The 18,975-nt window shown below is 44.9% G+C and overlaps 1 protein-coding gene across 5 annotated transcripts in view; it reads right to left on the bottom strand.

Moving 5' to 3' along the window:
- The window catches only part of RARB (retinoic acid receptor beta), a 411,132-nt gene that overhangs the window by 121,790 nt on the left and 270,367 nt on the right, over positions 1 to 18,975 (bottom strand). Inside the window, exon 1 of one of the 5 annotated variants that reach the window (XM_064167092.1) lies at positions 1,626 to 1,643. The exons of the other annotated variants lie outside the window; for them this stretch is intronic. The gene's annotated coding sequence lies outside the window, so the exon portion shown is untranslated. Of the gene's footprint in view, positions 1 to 1,625; positions 1,644 to 18,975 lie in introns of those variants that run through there. 5 annotated transcript variants of the gene reach the window in all.

Here is an 18,975-nt window from a genome sequence, read left to right on the forward strand (position 1 = left end):
TGATATATTGCAAACGCTTCTTGAGTAACTTAGCTGTCCAAATCTATAAAACTTAGAGTATCAATGTAGTGAATAGGAGATTAGTCCAAAAAGAGGTACTTCAGAAATATTCTGTGGTCTGAAAACTACCTAGCAAGAATCAATTTAATTTCTCAGTGTGGGTTTCGGTTGTTTTAAAGTTAGTATTACACTACCCTTATTGATCTAAAGCTATCACTGATGCCATTGGAAACGTAGCCTCTAAAAGGGTAAAACTTGAAGGACGAGATTCAGGAAGCTCTATTGAAAGTAGCTTCTGATACAAATGCCAGCACATACTTACCAAAATCTCTGCTCTTCATTAAACTAATGCTTTCCTTCGTAACAAACGACAGTACAAGATATAGGTGGATTCCCACATCCTGCTAGGAAGGCAGGCAATACCGAAATAGATTTGCAACCGTATCATGATGTCAATCTCCAGTATTACTGCCTCAGTATTATAACTCTAATTAACTAGCTGCAGGTCACATTTCTAATAAATCTCGGAAAATTAAATGCATAATTTGTCAAAACCACATACCTTCATAAATTGATTATTCAGAATTTAGAAGCTTTTTAATTAGGAAGAAATTTATGCAAGACCACATGTAATAATTACCAATCAGCTCTTCTATGATATTTTTGTACATCAGCAAAAATTAAAACATTGGAAAACATTACCAGGTCACGGCAGTATTTCAATGTCAAAAGAAATGTGTAGTTTCAATGCAGAGGTTAAAGATATTTTCCCGTATCTTTTACATCTTATATATAGCTTTATGAGCTCAGGCCTGGGATCATTAACCAAATACAAAATCAATGAGTAAAAAAGATCTAATCTGACCATTTTAAAGCATAGAGTCATTAAAAATGATTCATGCCACCGTAAAACTTTTTTACCATGGTTCTGTAGTTTTACTAAACAGAATATATTCTAAGTCAAGCTTCCATTTTATGTTACATTAAAACAATATTTTGCTTCTCCTTTTTCTTCCAGGCAAAATTCTGAAAACCTTTACCATTTAAAAAATAAGAGCACCGGGATGAGGCATGGCCCTGGCTGCCAAACGGAAAACTGGAGAAACAGAAAGTTAATTGATAGTTGTCCATGGCACAGAAGAAGCAAAAATTGGCCCCCAGCTCCCCTGCTTTGCCCTCCTGTGCTTTCACCATGGGCCTATTCAGACTCTGCACCCCCACAAGGGCTCTGAGTACTTCTATCAACATTTCATAGGAGAAGATTTTTTTTGACAGAGAAAACAAAAGCTTCTTTGTTGGAAGTCTGGACACTTTTTTTCTACCTAATAAAAACATGAATAGAAGTGGGATTTCAGTAAGCATATGGCAGAAAGTCTGGACTAACTGAAAAAAAAGGGGCCTAGAAGAGTTTGCTCTCTGTCATTCCCCAACATGTTTACTGCCAAATGTATATGATGTAAATAAGGAGTATGCAGAGCAAGCCATAATGGAACATTGTTTATGTGCACATCCTGGCAAATGCATATACAGCATAGAGACTATTTCCAAGCGGAACATAAAGACAAAGGGGGAGTGATGACAAACAAGTATTCCAAGGCAAGAAAAATGTTATTCCATATACATACCAAACAAATTAAAGTGGTTTCTCCCCTGCTAGGATCCAACTGGCAACTCTCAGCTGCACACACTATGTAGCTGTTAAAGAAATGAGACATCCCAGGCTTACTGGTTGGCTTTCTTTTTCTTAAGGGACCTTATTATGCTCCCAATAGTAAAAAGAAAGACACAGTTAAGATTTTATTTTACTTTCTTGCAAAACACAACACAACAAACCAGCCCTTTCTTTCAGCCTGAACAAGAGCTGAGGAGACAGAGCTGATGTCAAGAACACCAGGAGGAATTCCTACTGTTTCCCTACTCTTAGATCCCACTGAAAGATACAGAGATGGTCCTTTCCTCTGAAAGTCTCCCACAAGCCTATTACACAGCTGTAGCAAGTGACACTGGTGTGACAATAACTCAGAGATTTTGTGCTCCTGACAGATTATGTTTTTTCCTTTTAACCTCTAGTCATGAAAAGGAGGAGGAGTGAGAAAACACAAGACCCTGCAATTTTAAGGCAGCAAATCAAGTGCTGAACTTTTTTGTGTGTGCTTACTTCTGTAGAACAGAACACTCTGCTTTGACAGCTGCTATGTAAATAAATGGGTGCAATTTTTATTCCTCTAGAATTAACTTCAAACACATACCCAACTAAAAGAGGAAGAAAAGATGCCAAATAGGAACACAGAAAGTATAGTGACAAGAACCACAGAAAGCCTACTGCCAGAGCAGAGGTTTTTATGTAATTAAGAGGCCTCTTTAAGATGAGACACTGCAAGCAAGAGACAAAGGGCCTGGAACAAAAATACTTTGTGACATCCTCCACAGGCAGCCTCTACTTTTAAACCATTTTGGGACACTCAGAGCACTTTTTTCAGAGCTCTAGAACTGGACTCAACAAAGCATCAGTTCAGAACTGGAACCTATTTGCATGTCTGATTTCTGCTAATCTGTCAAAACCTGGATTCAAATGTCTTGTGCTCAGACTTCATGAAGTCTTGGGGCTTGGAGCCTCATGCACTGAGTAGATACAAAGTCCATTCTGTTTCCACGTGGCATAAATTCCTTGTCAATATATACACATCCTTTTAATGGTACTGCATTGCTATGTTCTTTGATTTTCCCTTTTGCAAAAAGGCATCAGTTCCATCGTACAAGACTGAAACAATGCCTGCAAAGCCTCTCACTGGCCACTGGTTTAACACTGGTATCTTTGAGCTAAAATCACAATTTAGAATCAGTCCAAGAGAGGTTTATTTCATTACTGTTTCTTTAAATTCTTGAACACACAAATGGCCACCTCATCCCAACATGACCTTATGCATGTCTGCTGCTTGGATGTCTATTCTGTCCTTTGCAGAGCCATACAGAGTCTACGCTGTGCTTCAGGAAACACATTTCTAGTGATCACTCTTGGCTACATGGACCACTTACAGCCCAGCAACAGTCAGGATGTGAGCTCCTTGCTCATTACCAAAGGTATTTTTGGTGGCTGAATGCCTTCTACACATCAGTACTGTTGACTGCATAAAGACAAGTTTTGTAATGTATGCCACACTGGGCAGTGAAGCAGGACTGCACTTCCATCATGGAAAGATCTTCAGCTTAACAGCGGCTCCTGCCATGAGCAAAGCAGAGCATCTGTGATGGCTATTGCAAGATTAGTGATAGTGCATGCTGTGATGATTTTAAACAAAAGGGGTTTTATTAAGACTCCACACCTTCTCCTTCACCCTTAAAGAAAGGTACTGAAGTTTGGAAAAAAATCTTAACAAAATTTTGCAAAACCTCTCAACTTCATAGCGAGATTAACACCACCTCCCCTTTTTCCCTTCTCTTCAGCTAAGTTTCAGCAGTCAGGTGAGCAACTCAGTTGTCATTCAGGAGGAAGTCTTCAGCTTTAAGGACAATGGCTTACAAACATGACCAGACTGGCATGTTCAAAGGCTGGGATAAGGAAAAATTACTCTTGATTACTATTATTTTTACTTTTAATGTGTATGTCAGTACTATGATTTATTTTAGATTTGGGGCTGGTAACACTGAGCAGTTAAGAAATACAAAAGTGGGTCAGGACCTGCAAAAGAGGTAACAGAGAGGTACTAAAATCACTCCAAGACAAGCTTTGTGTTCCTTACTAATTATTGTCCAAGCTGTGTAATCTCACACATTGTTTACTAGATAACGGCATTAAAAATCTACTCTTTATATACTCCCCCTTCTTGCCTTTAAATGAAACTCAAGTTGTTATTTTAACCCTACTCAAGTATGTAATACAACGCACATATCGTAAATCTTGATGATCACAAAATCCTTTTGATTCGTCTCTCAGTATACTGTCTTTAGCAAACATAATCCTAAAAAAATACAGTGGGAGATCATACAGGCCCTCAAATGGTGGAGGGGCAGCAGGGAATCACCACATATATGTAGAGCTACAGCTTCAGGGCTCATAACTTTACTGTTTGGAAGCTTTTAAAATGCTGCTAATAAGGTCCTGCCAATGGGACCAGAAACATATCTTAATAAAAAAAGATCTTCAGCATGGGAAGATGAAATTCTCCAGAAAGGTTTTAATAAAAAGCTTATACATGTGGGATCTGAATCTAACAGTAGACATAAGCAGCAAAGTGTTAACATCATTAAAGATGACCTGTCCCTCCTGCCTGAACTTCACCTCACGCTCTGTAGTCGCAGTGATGATGGCATGGTCAAAGTATATGTGAAGATACCAGACTTAGCTTTTAACTCTTACTGATTATATACAATGGACAGTTCAGGATAGGACTTTTTCTCCTGATGATTCCACATTGTGACAGTTGCAAGGAAATAAAAGGATATTTCTGTCTGCATTTTAGCAAAGTACACCTGTCTTGTCTATCATCCTTGGCCTTAGTCAAGACGCAGTCACCACTCTGCATCTCAACCAATCCTCAACCACGCTGGGAATCTGGATCCAAACAACATTTCACTACAAACTCTCCCTCGTGAATTTCAGAGGCTCTATGCACAGATGTCGCAATCTCTCCTGGCTCTACCTACGTATGCCAGGCATCTCCCATTATATGGCAGTGTTGGCGTGGGGACACATAGGGAGTTGGTTTCTCACTCAGCTGACCTCTGAACCATGTCTGGCAGGCGAGAGGAGGTCTGTGCGTTAACCATCAGTACAGACAACCACACTGGTCCATGCCCTGACCCTGCCTGATTTTACGAAAGCCTTTCAAACCCCTGCACCGTCCAAGCTCTAACCAGCCACACAGGTAGGAACCATGTGAGTCAAAGAGCTTCTTATGGCTTTTGCTGATGCTCAGGACCATCTGTCACACTCTAGTGGAGAAAGAGCCTGTGTGACTACAACTACCTGAATGGAGGTTGTAGCCAGGTGGGGTTGGGCTCTTCTCCCAGGCACACAGTGATAGAACAAGGGGACACAGTCTCAAGTTGTGCCAGAGGAAATATAGGCTGGATGTTAGGAGGAAGTTCTTCACAGAGAGAGTGATTGGCATTGGAGTGGGCTGCCCAGGGAGGTGGTGGAGGCACCGTCCCTGAAGGTGTTCAAGAAAAGACTGGATGAGGCACTTAGTGCCATGGTCTAGATGACTGGATAGGGCTGGGAGCTAGGTTGGACTGGATGATCTTGGAGATCTCTTCCAACCTGGTTGATTCTATGATTCTATGACTAGGTGTTGGGCTTCAAGCCCATGGGAAGTGCTGCAAGCAGGACTGTGACAGGCACTGCCTTTCCAAACAGTGTCACTAGCAGAGCCCTTGTGTAAGCACTCTTTGCCATTTCTGGGACTGCCCCGTTTGGGCAAGAACTGGTTCCACTTGGCTAGCAACATTTTGATCTCCCCATTAGACCCATCCAAGAAATCTGATCAACAACTCCAGTTTTTCATTGTCTCATGTCCTTGCACATCCCTGGGTTCATGCCCATTTTATATGAAATACTCCTGTTATGACCACAGAATTTTGGTGTTATTTTGGACTTCCTAATATTTAAGCATATATGCAAGTTAGTGCCTTCAGGAGTGTTACGCTCTTCTCGAGCTGAGATCTAGAGAGATATCTGTTGGAAAGTGTGTGTGGGGAAAGACCGTTTTATTTGTCTGTCTTGCATCTGCCTCCCAAATGACTGGGCTGAGGTGAAAGTCAGGCAGTACTTCTTTTGGTAACATTCTTGACGTTTCAAACGTTAGGAAGATACCCTTTGAGCCTAGCAAGAGCACCATTATTGCATGGCCATTTTGATCACCTATGTGGAGTCTAACTGAAACCATGGGGTATTTCTTAGTGTCCTCACTGGCACATTAAACTGGAGCTGAGCTTAGTGGTCATTTATACTTCACCGAGTTCAGTAAAAGGGGCACAGAAATGCCACAAGTACAACAAAGCTTTTGACCATTTCTCATCAGTGAGAAGAAAAATTGCTACGCAGATGTCTTCTGGGAAGGTCCTGCTCCATCTTCTTTCATTACCTCAGCCCCAGTTCTGTCTGATCATTAGCCAGTCATCTTAGTCATCATTAACCTTGCCCCTCTCTAGCTAAAAGAACTTTAGCTAACAAGACAACTTTTAAACTGTGTTGCATACACACCTGACCTTCTCCTGGATGTCACCTGTCAAGATGGAGGCAGGACTTCTTCCAGGATGATGATGCTGGTTGCCTAGCCAGGAGGCCAGAATGGGAGAGATACGTTCCTTAGCAGGTGTCACGAAGGCCTACCTCCCAGCACTGGCAGAGAGAGACAAGGAGCCACTGCTCACATTTAGCCTATATCCCCCAGGGGCAACGTGGGGTACGGTGCAGCACCATAGACTGGTACAGACCTGAGCACTACAGCCAAGGGAAATAAATCCTTTCAGTGGTCTCACTCAAAAGTAGGAGCTGCTGGAAAGTCAACTTCAGTATACACTAGATAGAGAGGAAAAAACTGGTGTAAGCAGGCATGACCTTTCGGCAAGGGGGACCTCTAAGAGTAAAACCTCTAGGCCTAAATCTGCCAGTGGCACCACGCTGTGTAGTTTCCTCACCTTCCACACAATTTGTGTGTGTGCAGCACAGTAAAATCAGATCACCTGTTAGTGGGCAGAACTGATGGCAAATGCTGCATTACATACAACCATTCAAAGTAAGACAGCTCCAGAGGTTGACAGTCTAGCCTTAAACACCCTCTTGAGCTAAACTGCAGCTCCTAGGGCCAAAACTATGATAGAAAGAAGAAACAACCACCAATACGCCCTGGTTGTCAGAGGAACGCATTCTCCAGCAGAGCTTCTCTCCAACAATGCTTTTCAACCACTTTTGTGAGTTAGATTCTGACATGCAGATCTGTGAGGTCCATGTGACATCTCCATTACTGAAAAATTATGTTCCACTATATCAGGTATATATATATACACACATATTTATATCTCTCACAGCCTGCTTGTCTGTAAAGTACTGGATGACTACTAGAAAAATCTGCAGCCCTGCGTGAGTGGGGATTGTCACGGACAGAATGATATGGGCAAATCATCTTCATTAAACACCCCAGTGACTTAAGAGCTGTGAGGCTAGTGTTTTTAGGAGTTAGCAATCCTGGCATTAATCAGTCTATATGAAAGAAAACAGTTATGTAATAGATTCTTTACTTAAGAACTATGAAATATTTAAACACTGACATAAAATAGTTTTCCTATGAAAAAATGGCTGCTGAATTCCCCAGGCCACAAACATTCCAAGAGTAGGTTTTTAGATGGTGTGATGCAGCATTACTATGACTTTTAGGGCAGCGTTTTGAAACCAAGCATTTAAAGCTAAGATTAATACTTCTTAGGCAATAACCACTACATTTGGCAGGACAAGTGGCACTCCAGCAGTGGATTTTGGGGATCTAACCTCTGGCTGTGCCAAATTAAGACAACTATGTTGCTGATCCACAGTCACAAAAAACAACGAGAAAACTGTTGGTCTCTGGAAATACTGAGAATGTAGAAACAGAAGAGCAAAGTTAGGTTAGCGACTTGAGCTATAGTGGTCTGTAACATGTACTTGGCATCATCTCTTCACGAAACCTAAATGTTAAAAATAGTCATCTCGAGTCACAAAATGCACAGGGGTCCTAAAAACTAAGGGAAAAATAAGGTAGAGCAATGAGGTTTGACCCAGCAGAGAATAAGCAGTGTACTGTGGGGTTTGTGGTGTTTTGTTTTGGTTTGTTTTTTGTTTAGTTTTTGGAAAGCTTTATTTATTCACAGGATGTAAAAAACCTCACAGCAAGTTTTACCAAGAATGTCAGGGTTTTACGGTGATCTCTATCTACTACACAAGCAATTTACCTTTCCATTATCTCCATTTCAGGAGAGTTTGAAGGATCAAATGTTTCTAATCTTAGCCATTGTCTACACAATGCATTCAAAAGCGACTCTCAAAGCTCAGGCTTCTTAAATCAATTGCATTTGTGCAAGGCTGGCTTTCCAGCTTGTTTGCTTTTGGCCTGGCTGCATGTTGGTTCAGGACTTAAGAGCAGAACACAGCTGCAAAGATAATGCAAAATCAGACCACTTCTGTCCCTCTGCCTGCCAAGGAAATCCCTGCTTTAGATTAGAAAATAACTAACGACTGTGTGTCCCTGTATGCTTTGGAGTAGGGCCCCTTATTTTATCTACATGGCAGCTACCTGTCAACGTGTGGTGCTTGGAGTAGTGCACTGGGAGTTCATACACACCAAGACTATCTAAACAGACCATTAAGTGCTAGTAAAGTAACACATGTGAACGACAGGTCAATAAATTTTAAACAGCTTACGTTCACTGCAAGGACCTGGCTGCCTTAGAACAAGCTGTGTTTACATAAAATCAATTTTTACAAGCATCTAAATAATTAGGGAATATACTGTAATAATAATGATATTGTAAGTTCAATATCATAGTTCCAAAGGAATTAAATGAATACTTCACACAACTTCCTTTTTTTTTTTCTCTCCCCCCCCCCCCCCCCCCCCGGCTTCCTAAATAACATCTTTACTGAAAATGGTCAAATTCCTACTTGTTTCCAAATGCTGCTTTACATTTTTCGTGTGGCCTGATGCTCATCCCACTGAAAATATATGCACAAAATGACTGAGAGGTCAGAAATTCACACTTCTGACCTATGCTGTCACTTTGCCCCTTCTAACAGTACTTGCCAGTGTTTGTTTAAAAGCAGTCTAAGCTCAGGCAGGAAACTGACATTACCTGAATTCAAGTTCAGATCAAAATTCAAACGCACTGGAATAAATAAATAAATAAACAAACAAATAGTGGTGGAGCTCTCAATTTCCTGGTCTCTACACCATGTCTATTAATCTAAAAGCTATATATGCCTAACTTAAATGAACATACACACATGCCACATTGTGGTGCAAGGGGCCAAATGCCCACCAAAGCTGGTCCATCGCTGCCCCGCCTAGATGGACAGCAGAGAGGGGAAATGTAACACAACCCAGAGATAAGACAGAAGCAATTCACCAGTAGCGCTGAGCAAAGCGATAGAGCGCAGGGAAGCGGCTGCAGAGAGGGATGTCAGTCTCTGCTTCCCAGCAGCGGGACGATGGTTGGTCTCGGGAAGCAGGGCTCTACGTGTAATGGTCCCCCTGGAGGACAGACGCCAGGGGCGACTCTCCTCAGACTTCCCTCTTTAGCTTGTTTCTTACATCCGAGCTGACATCACATGGCATGGGATATCCCTTTGGCCAGTTCGGGCTTGGCTGTGTCCCCTCAGGCTCTTGTGGCAGGGAAATGTTGGAGAAGCACAGCCTGGGCGCTCGGCTTAGCAGTAGCCAAAACACTGCTGTTTTATCAACGCACAGCTACAGCACTGCAAAGCACAGCACTAGAGTGATGCTGTGCGAAGCACTGAACTCCAGCTCAGCCCAAAGCCGGTACACACACACACTCCATTGCAAGAAGATGCAAGAATCTAAACTTCACAATAAAGATTAAAGAAAATGTTACTCAAAGCTACAAAGGCCCTGGCAACCCGATTTACAGAGCTGAGTGTTTTCTCTTCGTTCCTGTTGTTTTTCAGCTACAGGCAAAAGACTTCAGCATGTTGTGAGTGGCATAAATTCACATTTGCCACAAGAACCCATGATGCCATCTGTTCTCTAGAGCGTTTACACAAAGTATGCCGATGCAAACCATCTGCAAACTGTTCTTGCATGGGGATTCTTGTGATAATGCAACCTGCTACATTTGCAAATTTCAAGCAAAGGCCACTTGCAGCTTCTTTGTAATTGTCATGCTCAACTCGGATGCTCTATAGAAACCTCTTTAGAGCAGGCCTGGGGGGCATTTTGTCTGTGCTTTTGCTGAAGTCCTTGATGTTAACTCTTCACTATTGTTTCTAGGCTTCATTACTGCAAGCGAATGGGTGTATTTTAAGGTGAGGGTGACAGGAAGAAACACAGGTGAACATTTTCCATCCCCTCGAGCTAAGGACTTTGAAGTACACTCTCAGTCTTTTGGAAACAAAAAGAAAGCCGCACACTGGCTACTTATATTAAGCACTGGATTGGATGAACTGTAGTAGACAACTGTAGGGTGGCAAAACACTTGTTCTTTCACTGCAGAATTACTTCTCGGTTTCTCTTCTCCATGACTAAGATGTTTTGCTTCATGTTACTCTACCAAGCTGACACAGAACACAGCACTGAAGGACCACCGCTGCCACGCACGGACATTCTAACTGAAAAAAGAACGAAACAGTAACGCTGGGGAAGGTACCCACAGAGCCAGCGGCAGAAACCCCTGCAGCCCCTACAGCCCTTGGGTCCCAGCTTAGCTCTTTGCTAAACGGACACATTTTTGAGGCTTTAGACTATTTTCTAGGTTTCTCTAGTTTATATCTGAATTTTCAACAACCACTTCTCTCCCCAGCCAGAGAATTTAACCACAGCCGTTTGTATCTTAGGGCAAACCAAGCGCCAGCAACCCGTGTGCACGTGTGCTCCGCTTCCTCTGCCGAGTGGTCACTATCATCACTTCATTGGATTGCTTTATACAGCACAATTTCATGCTTCTGCTGCCACCAGAACTTTGTTCTTCCCTACCTCCTAAACATATCTTTAGGAAAAAAAAAACAACCCAAACACCCAGGAAAACAAAGATCTGGTGCAATGATTTCGTGGCACAACGTGTGCCAGCACTCCCCAGGCAGGAGCCCCCTGACTCCAGTGTATTAGCTGAAAAGTGTATTACAGACTCACAGGATAGCAACTCTTCAAAGACTTGATCAGGTTGTAATTAGGCTCATGCTGCCCTCCTCTATGAGAATGATCACCAGTCTGAATATTCCCCACTTGGAGCATTACCACAGGGATACTTCTCTTGCCAGCTATCCCCATACACCAGACTCCTAAATTAATCCTAAAAAAACTTGCTTGAGATTTTAATTTCCTTCACTCACACACTCCAGACAATGTTAAACATTGTGAGAGGTGACATGCATGATAAAATTAACTATGACTGAGAGTTTTCACTTAAGTGCAGAGGCCTTACTTTACATTATCACAGGATCACAGGATGTTAGGAGTTGGAAGTGACCTCTGGAGATCTTTGAGTCCAAACCCCCGCCAGATCAGGACCATAGAATCTAGTGCAGGTCACACAGGAATGCATCCAGATGGGTCTTGAAAGTCTCCAGAGAAGGAGACTCCACAACTCCTGTGGGGAGCCTGTTCCAATGCTCTGTGACCCTTATGGTAAAGAAGTTCTTCCTCATGCTGCGATGGAACTACCTGTGTTGTAGTTTACGTCCACTGCCCCTTGTCCTATCACAGGGCACAAGAGAGAAGAGGCTGTCCCTTCTCCCAACACCCAGCCCTCATCTAGTTGTACACATTTATTAGATTCCTTCTCAGACTCCTTTCCAGACTACGAAGCCCCAGGTCTCTCAGCCTTTCCTCATATGGCACATGCTCCAGTCCCTTAACCATCCTTGTAGCCCTCCCTTGGACTCTCTCCCTGTCCCTCTCCCTCTTGAACTGGGAAGCCCAGAATTGGATGCAATGTGGAGCCTTACCTGGTCAAAGCAGACGGGGAGGAGAACTTCTCTTGATCTGCTGGACACACTTCTTAATGCACCCCCAGGATCCCATTGGCCTTGTTGGCCACAAGGGCACACTGCTGTCCCAAGGAGAACCTGTTGTCCACCAGGACTCCCAGATCCTTCTCCATGGGGCTGCTCTCCAGCAGATCACCTCCCAGCCTGTACTGGAGCAGTTTATTATTCCTTCCCAGATGCAGGACTTTGCACTTTTCCTTGTTGAACCTCGTTTGGTTCCTCTGTGCCCAGCTCTCAGTCTATCCATGTCTCACTGAATGTCTGCATAGCCTTCAATACATCAGCCAAGCCAGCAAACTTGCTGAGCAGGCACTCTGTCCCCTCATCAATGTCACTGATAAACACAGTGAATGGGACTGGACCCAGCACTGATCCTTGAGGGACTTCACTAGTCAGAGCTGGACTTGGCACAGCTCACTCTGTCTTTGGAGTCTATAATGTTCAATCCACCTCACTGTCTGTTCTTCCATCCCACACTTCCTGAGCTTGCTCACAAGGATGTTGTGGGAGACAGTGTCAAAAGCCCTGCTAAGGGCAGTCTCCCTGTTAGCAGAGAATCAAGCCAGCACTGAAATACATGGTGTACCTCACATACCTCCTGGCGTTTCCACAGCCAGCAAATGCTAATTTTCAGTGCTAACTCTGCCTTTCTTCAGCAAACCTGCTTACTAGCTCCCTCCTGATGCTCTGTGACTGGTATTCACTGCAGGCTGTTTTCCAGAGCACTTTGCTGGGAATTTGCAGCACGCTCAAAATTTATGCAAAACAAAAAAAAGAGATGATCAAAGTAGCAGGACCACCTGAGCTTCTCTCCCTGCAGCAGCTCACTTTCCCTGAGCAAGCCCCGACAGCATCTGTTACCAAAGCAATGGATTGCTTTGCTCAGACATCTGTGGGTCACATTATTTCATTACGAGGCTGCAGTGAGAGAGGAAAGTAAAACTGAGGATGGTTATTAATCACTTACTCACTGTTTCCTGTACAACACAGAGGAAATAATCAAGCAGTATAGTGGGTTATAAAGGGAGATTCCTGAGAAACAAAAATATGCAGCTCATTTAAGGCATTGCAGGAGGCTGTGTGATAGAGGCAGACTCAGTTTGTAGAAATTTGGCTATGTTTATGAGATTAAGTCACTTACAGCAGCTGCCACATCTCAATGAGGATATGGTGGCATTTGCCCCACATCTGAGAAGAGCAGTGTTGCAGGTTTGCAAGTCTGCTCCATTCATATCCAAAACCCACACAGTTTGATCCAGGGCAGGTGCTACAAGTCCCAAACTGCACTCAGTGATACTGGATCAGAGATCTAGAGGGAATTTGCCACACGTGAAATAATGCCAGCCTTAAGTGAGTATCTTTGACATATTGATCTATGTAGCTGTGTCCTCACTAGGGAGTTTTCTGGCTACTTATGATTTTACGCATGTCAGCTTTAAATGAGGGATCCAAATACAGACTGCAGTGCAGCAGGAGACTCCTGTCAATTTGTCCCTTTCCCTTGTGCTTATAAAGCACCTCATGGGCAGAGATTCATCAGCGAGGGGATCAAGTCCTGGTCCTACCTGCACCTCATAATTCTGTCAATCTCTGCAGTGTATAATGGGAGTCAAACAAAGCCAGATTTTTAAATCTTCCCCTCCTTTCTCAAGATCATTCTGCAGCAGACTGAATTCTTCTCCATTTTTTTCCCTTGCCATGCAGACTGAAAACTGTAGGCAGTCTCCTGCCTGCTAACTGTGGAAAGTCAAGGGGCACACAGAATCAGTGACAATGAACATCAAGCCAAGAGAGACCATTTCTGAATCATTGTTTCTGTGATGAAGAAAAAAGATAAAATCCCTTTGAAAAATCTCTAACTCACCCAAACCACAACAGAGGTGGCTAACACAGCACACAGGGGCAGTACTTTTCAGTTTTCTGTTCTTTTTGTCTACACTAAGAGATCAGAGATTAGGACAGGACCTTGACAGGCTGGATGGATGGGCAGAGGCCAATGGGATGAGACTGAACAAGGCCAAGTGCAGGGATCTACAATTTGGCCACAACAACCCCAAGCAGCACTACAGGCTGGGGACAGAGTGGCTGAGAGCAGCCAGGCAGAGAGGGAGCTGGGGGTGCTGGAAGAGAGAGAGGAGCTGAAGATGAGACAGCAGTGCCCAGGTAGGCAGAAGAGCCAATGGCATCCTGGGCTGGCTCAGGAGCAGTGTGGGCAGCAGGACAAGGGAGGTTCTTGTGCCCCTCTACTCAGCACTGATCAGGCCACAGCTTGAGTGCTGTGTCCAGTTCTGGACTCCTCCATTCAAGAGAGATGTTGAGGTTCTGGAGCGTGTCCAGAGAAGGGCAGCAAGGCTGGGGAGGGGCCTGGAGCACAGCCCTGTGAGGAGAGGCTGAGGGAGCTGGGGGTGTGCAGCCTGCAGAAGAGGAGGCTCAGGGCAGACCTCGTTGCTGTCTGCAGCTCCCTGAAGGGAGGCTGTAGCCAGGTGGGGTTGGGCTCTTCTGCCAGGCAACCAGCAACAGAACAAGGGGACACAGTCTCAAGTTGTGCCAGGGGAGGTCTAGGCTGGATGTTAGGAGGAAGTTGTTGGCAGAGAGAGTGATTGGCATTGGAATGGGCTGCCCAGGGAGGTGGTGGAGTGGCTGTGCCTGGAGGTGTTGAAGCCAAGCCTGGCTGGGGCACTTAGTGCCATGGTCTGGTTGATTGGCTAGGGCTGGTTGCTAGGTTGGGCTGGATGAGCTTGGAGGTCTCTTCCAACCTGGCTGATTCTGTGATGTTATGGCTAACTTCAGTAACTTATATAAGATATATTGACCTTCTCTTCAGTTTGGTTTGCAGGACAACTAGGGCATGACTCTGGTTATGCTCCTCTCATGAAAAAGATGGTACTCAAAACCATCTGACAGGACTGGCAATGCTGGCAGATGAAGAGGCAGTTGCAGCAGCTTCGCACTTCAGCAAGCAAGAAAGCAATAGCAACAACCTACAGGGAAAGGTGACTATCGAGGTAAACAAAAAGTCTCACATTGCACTAATATTATTGTATGATATTACACTGGTATAGGTGATCCTGTTCTGGCAGGGGGGGTGGACCAGATGATCTTTTGAGGTCACTTCCAGCCCCTGACATTCTGTAACACTGTGATTTATTAGTACTGATGGAGCAAAAATGCTAAAGCTCATAACCAGAAACACTGCGACGTACAAAACAATCAACATTTTCTTTTTGGTTGGTTGGGTTGGGTTTTTTTAGTATAACTGAGCTTTATGTCTCAGTCTTTAGAAATAGTCTGGTCATCAGCCTGTGACCCCTTCAAGGGCACTAATTGAAGAATGGATAGAGTTTCCCAGGGACTAACAGCCCAGGGTAGTGAGGCTGCGCTGCCCTGCTGCAGTACTGCTGCAAGGAATACGCACATGACAAGACCTTTGGTCCGTAACTGTGATGGATACCAAGTTGCTACAGCAAATATTGCCCTGGATGACTGCCAAGGATTAATCTTTTGACAATTAGGAACCTGTTTCATTTTCCAGCGTAAGCCAGGGTATGCCTTTGCTAACCTAATCTCAGTTTGAAAGATGTCAGGAGTGTTCTTTGATACAAAATTAAAAGAGAGGCTGTTTTATCTTTGAAGTGACTGGAACATAGGAAATCTAACTTAAATCTGTCCTTGGATACAGCACTGGATACAAAGGCTGGCTGTGTTTTACTGATGTGTGCATCTTTCAATACGCTCTTAAGAATCACATTTCTAAAAAACTCTGAATGACAAAATCTGGTAGAAATGGTAATAGTTTGCAGTGATCACATTCTGTCCTGAAACATAGACACATGGGGCTGCACTTGAGAGCAAGCCTGTGTAACCAGGGCGGCTGTCATCCGACACACAGGTCTGACATCGGCAGCACCTGACCCACAGGCGCAGAAAACACTGTGCGTTCAAAGTGGCAGATGCCTGCACTTTCACAACAGCAGCATCCAGCCCTCAAAGTGTTTGAACAGACACTTCTGTAAGGGTTATCTGTGAAAAATACATCTGAATAATTTGGTACAAAGACAGAAGAGGAGCTTTGGATCCCGTACGGCTGACCTGCAGGCACCTCTGTAGAACAACGGACAGGTTTCATTCAGAACGTGGTGAACAGACCTGGAAATCTGCTTGCACTCAGAAAGTTACAGTGAAGTCATCTATCAAGCAGAGGCTGGCTTGGCAGCAGTTCTGGATGCAAACTCTGGTGCCTACTCCAAGTCCCTCTGGCTTTCCCTGGGGAAGGTGTTTGTAAATAGGAATCTTGAGCAGCTCAAACTAGGGCCTGCCCAGCCTCTTTTGAGGAAGAGGTTTTCCTTTTCAGTGAATTCGTGGTCTTGGTCTAACAATGAATAAGAGTGGCAAGTGATGAGTTACAGGTGCAAATCTTCAAACATTGCTGTGACTGTTTTGTGAGAGGAGAAAGATGCTTAAAGACTTTTATGTTCAGAAAGACAAATGAGACCTTGTTAAGGGTTAACCCTCCTAGGGTAGTGGTCTTGACCTTGACCCCAGGTCCTCCTGACGCCTCCCCGGGGGTGGGTCCGAACACCACCAGGTGTGGTGGTTCGCTCACGCCCACTCCCTGTCTAGATCCCTGTAAAAGCAGAGGAACTGCCTGTTTCTGTCTCTCTGCCTCCCTGCTTGCCAGCGTCACCTTCCTCTCCCTCTTTGTTTTACCTGGTGGCCGTACCCCGCGAGGCGGACAAGCCATTGCCACCAAATCCGGCTGCGTTTATACCTTTTGTAACTCCCCTACCTCAAGTACCTCTCATTTATTGTTAGTGTTGTTCTTCTCTTCCGAATCAAAGTGGGACTATTCATGTGGATGTGCTTTACCTTTTCCTCTTTACATCTAATTCCTTTTCTTTGGGAAAGAAGGGGGAAGAGGGAAAGGCATCCTATAAATTGTTATTGGTTCTCTTAACTGTAGCTGAGCCTCTGGGACATTTAAACCAGAAGCGAGACAGACCTATACAAATGGAAAGTGTGTAAGTGAAGCAGAAGTAAGGGAGATGCAGATAGCACAGCTCCAGAGAGTTGTGTACCTGGTCTAAGTTCCTCACAATACTGGAGTGACACCAAGGCTGTTCCACACACAGTCTGGTTACTTTTGGGAACTGGAATAATAGAATTACCATCAAAGGAAGCGGTCAGGAAGGATGCAAAGGAACGGAAGGAGTTTGGAAGAGCCCTGACAACATCTGTTAGACTTTGTCTTTTTTATCAGCTTTGAGGTGGAGATACCAGAACTCCAGTTCCAAAAAGTAGCCGTAACAGGAACAGAGCTACTACTAAAGGCACTTGAACAGCTTCCTCACTCAGGGCAAAGATGATCAAATACAAGTAATGTCCCCAAAAGAAAGCCACAATAAAAGAGTTCAATACAGTTCCCAATATTGATTGCGTCCATAAGCCACAGCAACTCAGACAGGACCAAAAGAAAACCGGACCTCAGTCTTTAGTGTAAAATCTGTTACATCCAGTTTGACATCCACCAGAAAGCCAACATAAACACTCACATGTAGCAACAAAAGGGAAAGCAAACCCAGACAGGGTTGTGGGATCAGTTCTCTCAAAAGGTACCTGGCCTGTTTGGCAAGCAGAGACAGACGAGTAAAGCAGACAGCACACATCCGAATGAAGCTGTTACATAAATAATGTTACAAGGAGGAATTTTAGAGTTTATTTCCACTGTCTTCTCAGCAACTAGCTAATCACCTGCTTATATCTGCTTAAGATGAGGCGGAAGCTGAAAAGAGGCCACTTATAAATCAGATGTTCCCCAGCAGCCCCAAGCCTTTAAACACAGCGGACAGCTGCTTTTTGCTATAGGAGAGTAGAGCCAAGCTCATAACACCATTACTCAAAAAGTCCAAACAGCCCTTCAGCCACCAGTCTTCTCAAGTGCTCGTGGGGAAAGGCTCCATTAAGAAGACTCTAGAATATACACACATGGAGTAAAGCACCATACAGCATGAATGTTAATCTCAGGCAACCACAGTAAGAGTGTTGTGGCTGTGGCAGAGACTTGTGCTTCACTGCAGCAGGACAATCTGGGACAATATATGACTATGTAGACAAAGAAAATGTTTCTTACGGCCCCACAGATACCACTGACCATTGCCAGTGGCATCATCATGGCTTTGTCATCAACGCCAAATACCTACCTCTAGGGTACAGCCAGGCTAGGTTGGTTGGAGTCAGATCTGTATGAGGTCTTGCCAGGAGCCATCCCATGACTGAGTGTGCCAACATAGAATCAGGGACCACAAGGATCATCCAGTTCCAACCCCCCTGCCATGGGCAGAGACACCTTACCCTACAGCAGGCCTGGCCTCAAACACCTCCAGCCATGGGGCCTCAACCACCTCCCTGGGCAACCCAGTCCAGCCTCTCACCACTCTCATGCTCAATAACTTCCACTCCACATCCAGTCTGACTCTCCCCACCTCCAGCTTTGCTCCATTCCCCCCAGTCCTGGCACTCTCTGCAAGCCTAAAAAGTCCCTCCCCAGCTTTTCTGTAGCCCACTTCAGATCCTGGAAGGCCACAAGGAGATCACCTGGGAGCCTCCTCTTCTCCAGCCTGCACAGCCCCAGCTCTTTCAGTCTGTGCTCACAACAGAGCTGCTGCAGCCCTCTGAGCATCCTCCTGGCCCTGCTCTGGACATGCTCCAGCATCTCCACATCCCTCTTGTCCCAGGGGCTCCAGAACTGGATGCAGTACTCCAGGTGGGGTCTCAGCAGAGAGCAGTAGAGGGGGAGAATCACCTCCCTCACTCTGCTGGCCACAGTTCTGCTGCAGCCCAGGATCTAGTTGGCTTTTTGGGCTGCAAGTGCACACTGCTGGCTCCTGTTGAGCTTCTGGTCCAGCAGCACCCCCAAGTCTCTCTCCTCAGGGCTGCTCTCCAGCCACTCACTGCACAGCCTGGATTGGTGCTTGAGATTGCCTTGACCCAGCTGCAGGACTTTGTCCTTGGTCCTGTTGAACTCCTGAGCTTGGCTTGTGCCCACCTCTGCAGCCTGCCCAGGTCCCTCTGGATGGATCCCTGCCCTCCAGCTTGGCTGCTGCACCACACAGCTTGGTGTGGGCAGCAAACTTGCTGAGGGTGCACTCAGTGTCTCTGTTTGTGGCACCCACAAAGATGTTGAGCAAGACTGGTCCCAGGACTGATCCCTGAGGGACTCTGCTTGTCACTGGCCTGCACTTGGCCATGGAGCCATTGACAGCCACTCTTTGGGTGTGGCCATGGAG

This window comes from Pogoniulus pusillus, chromosome 28 (assembly GCF_015220805.1).
Source record: "Pogoniulus pusillus isolate bPogPus1 chromosome 28, bPogPus1.pri, whole genome shotgun sequence".
Lineage (NCBI taxonomy): Eukaryota > Metazoa > Chordata > Aves > Piciformes > Lybiidae > Pogoniulus > Pogoniulus pusillus.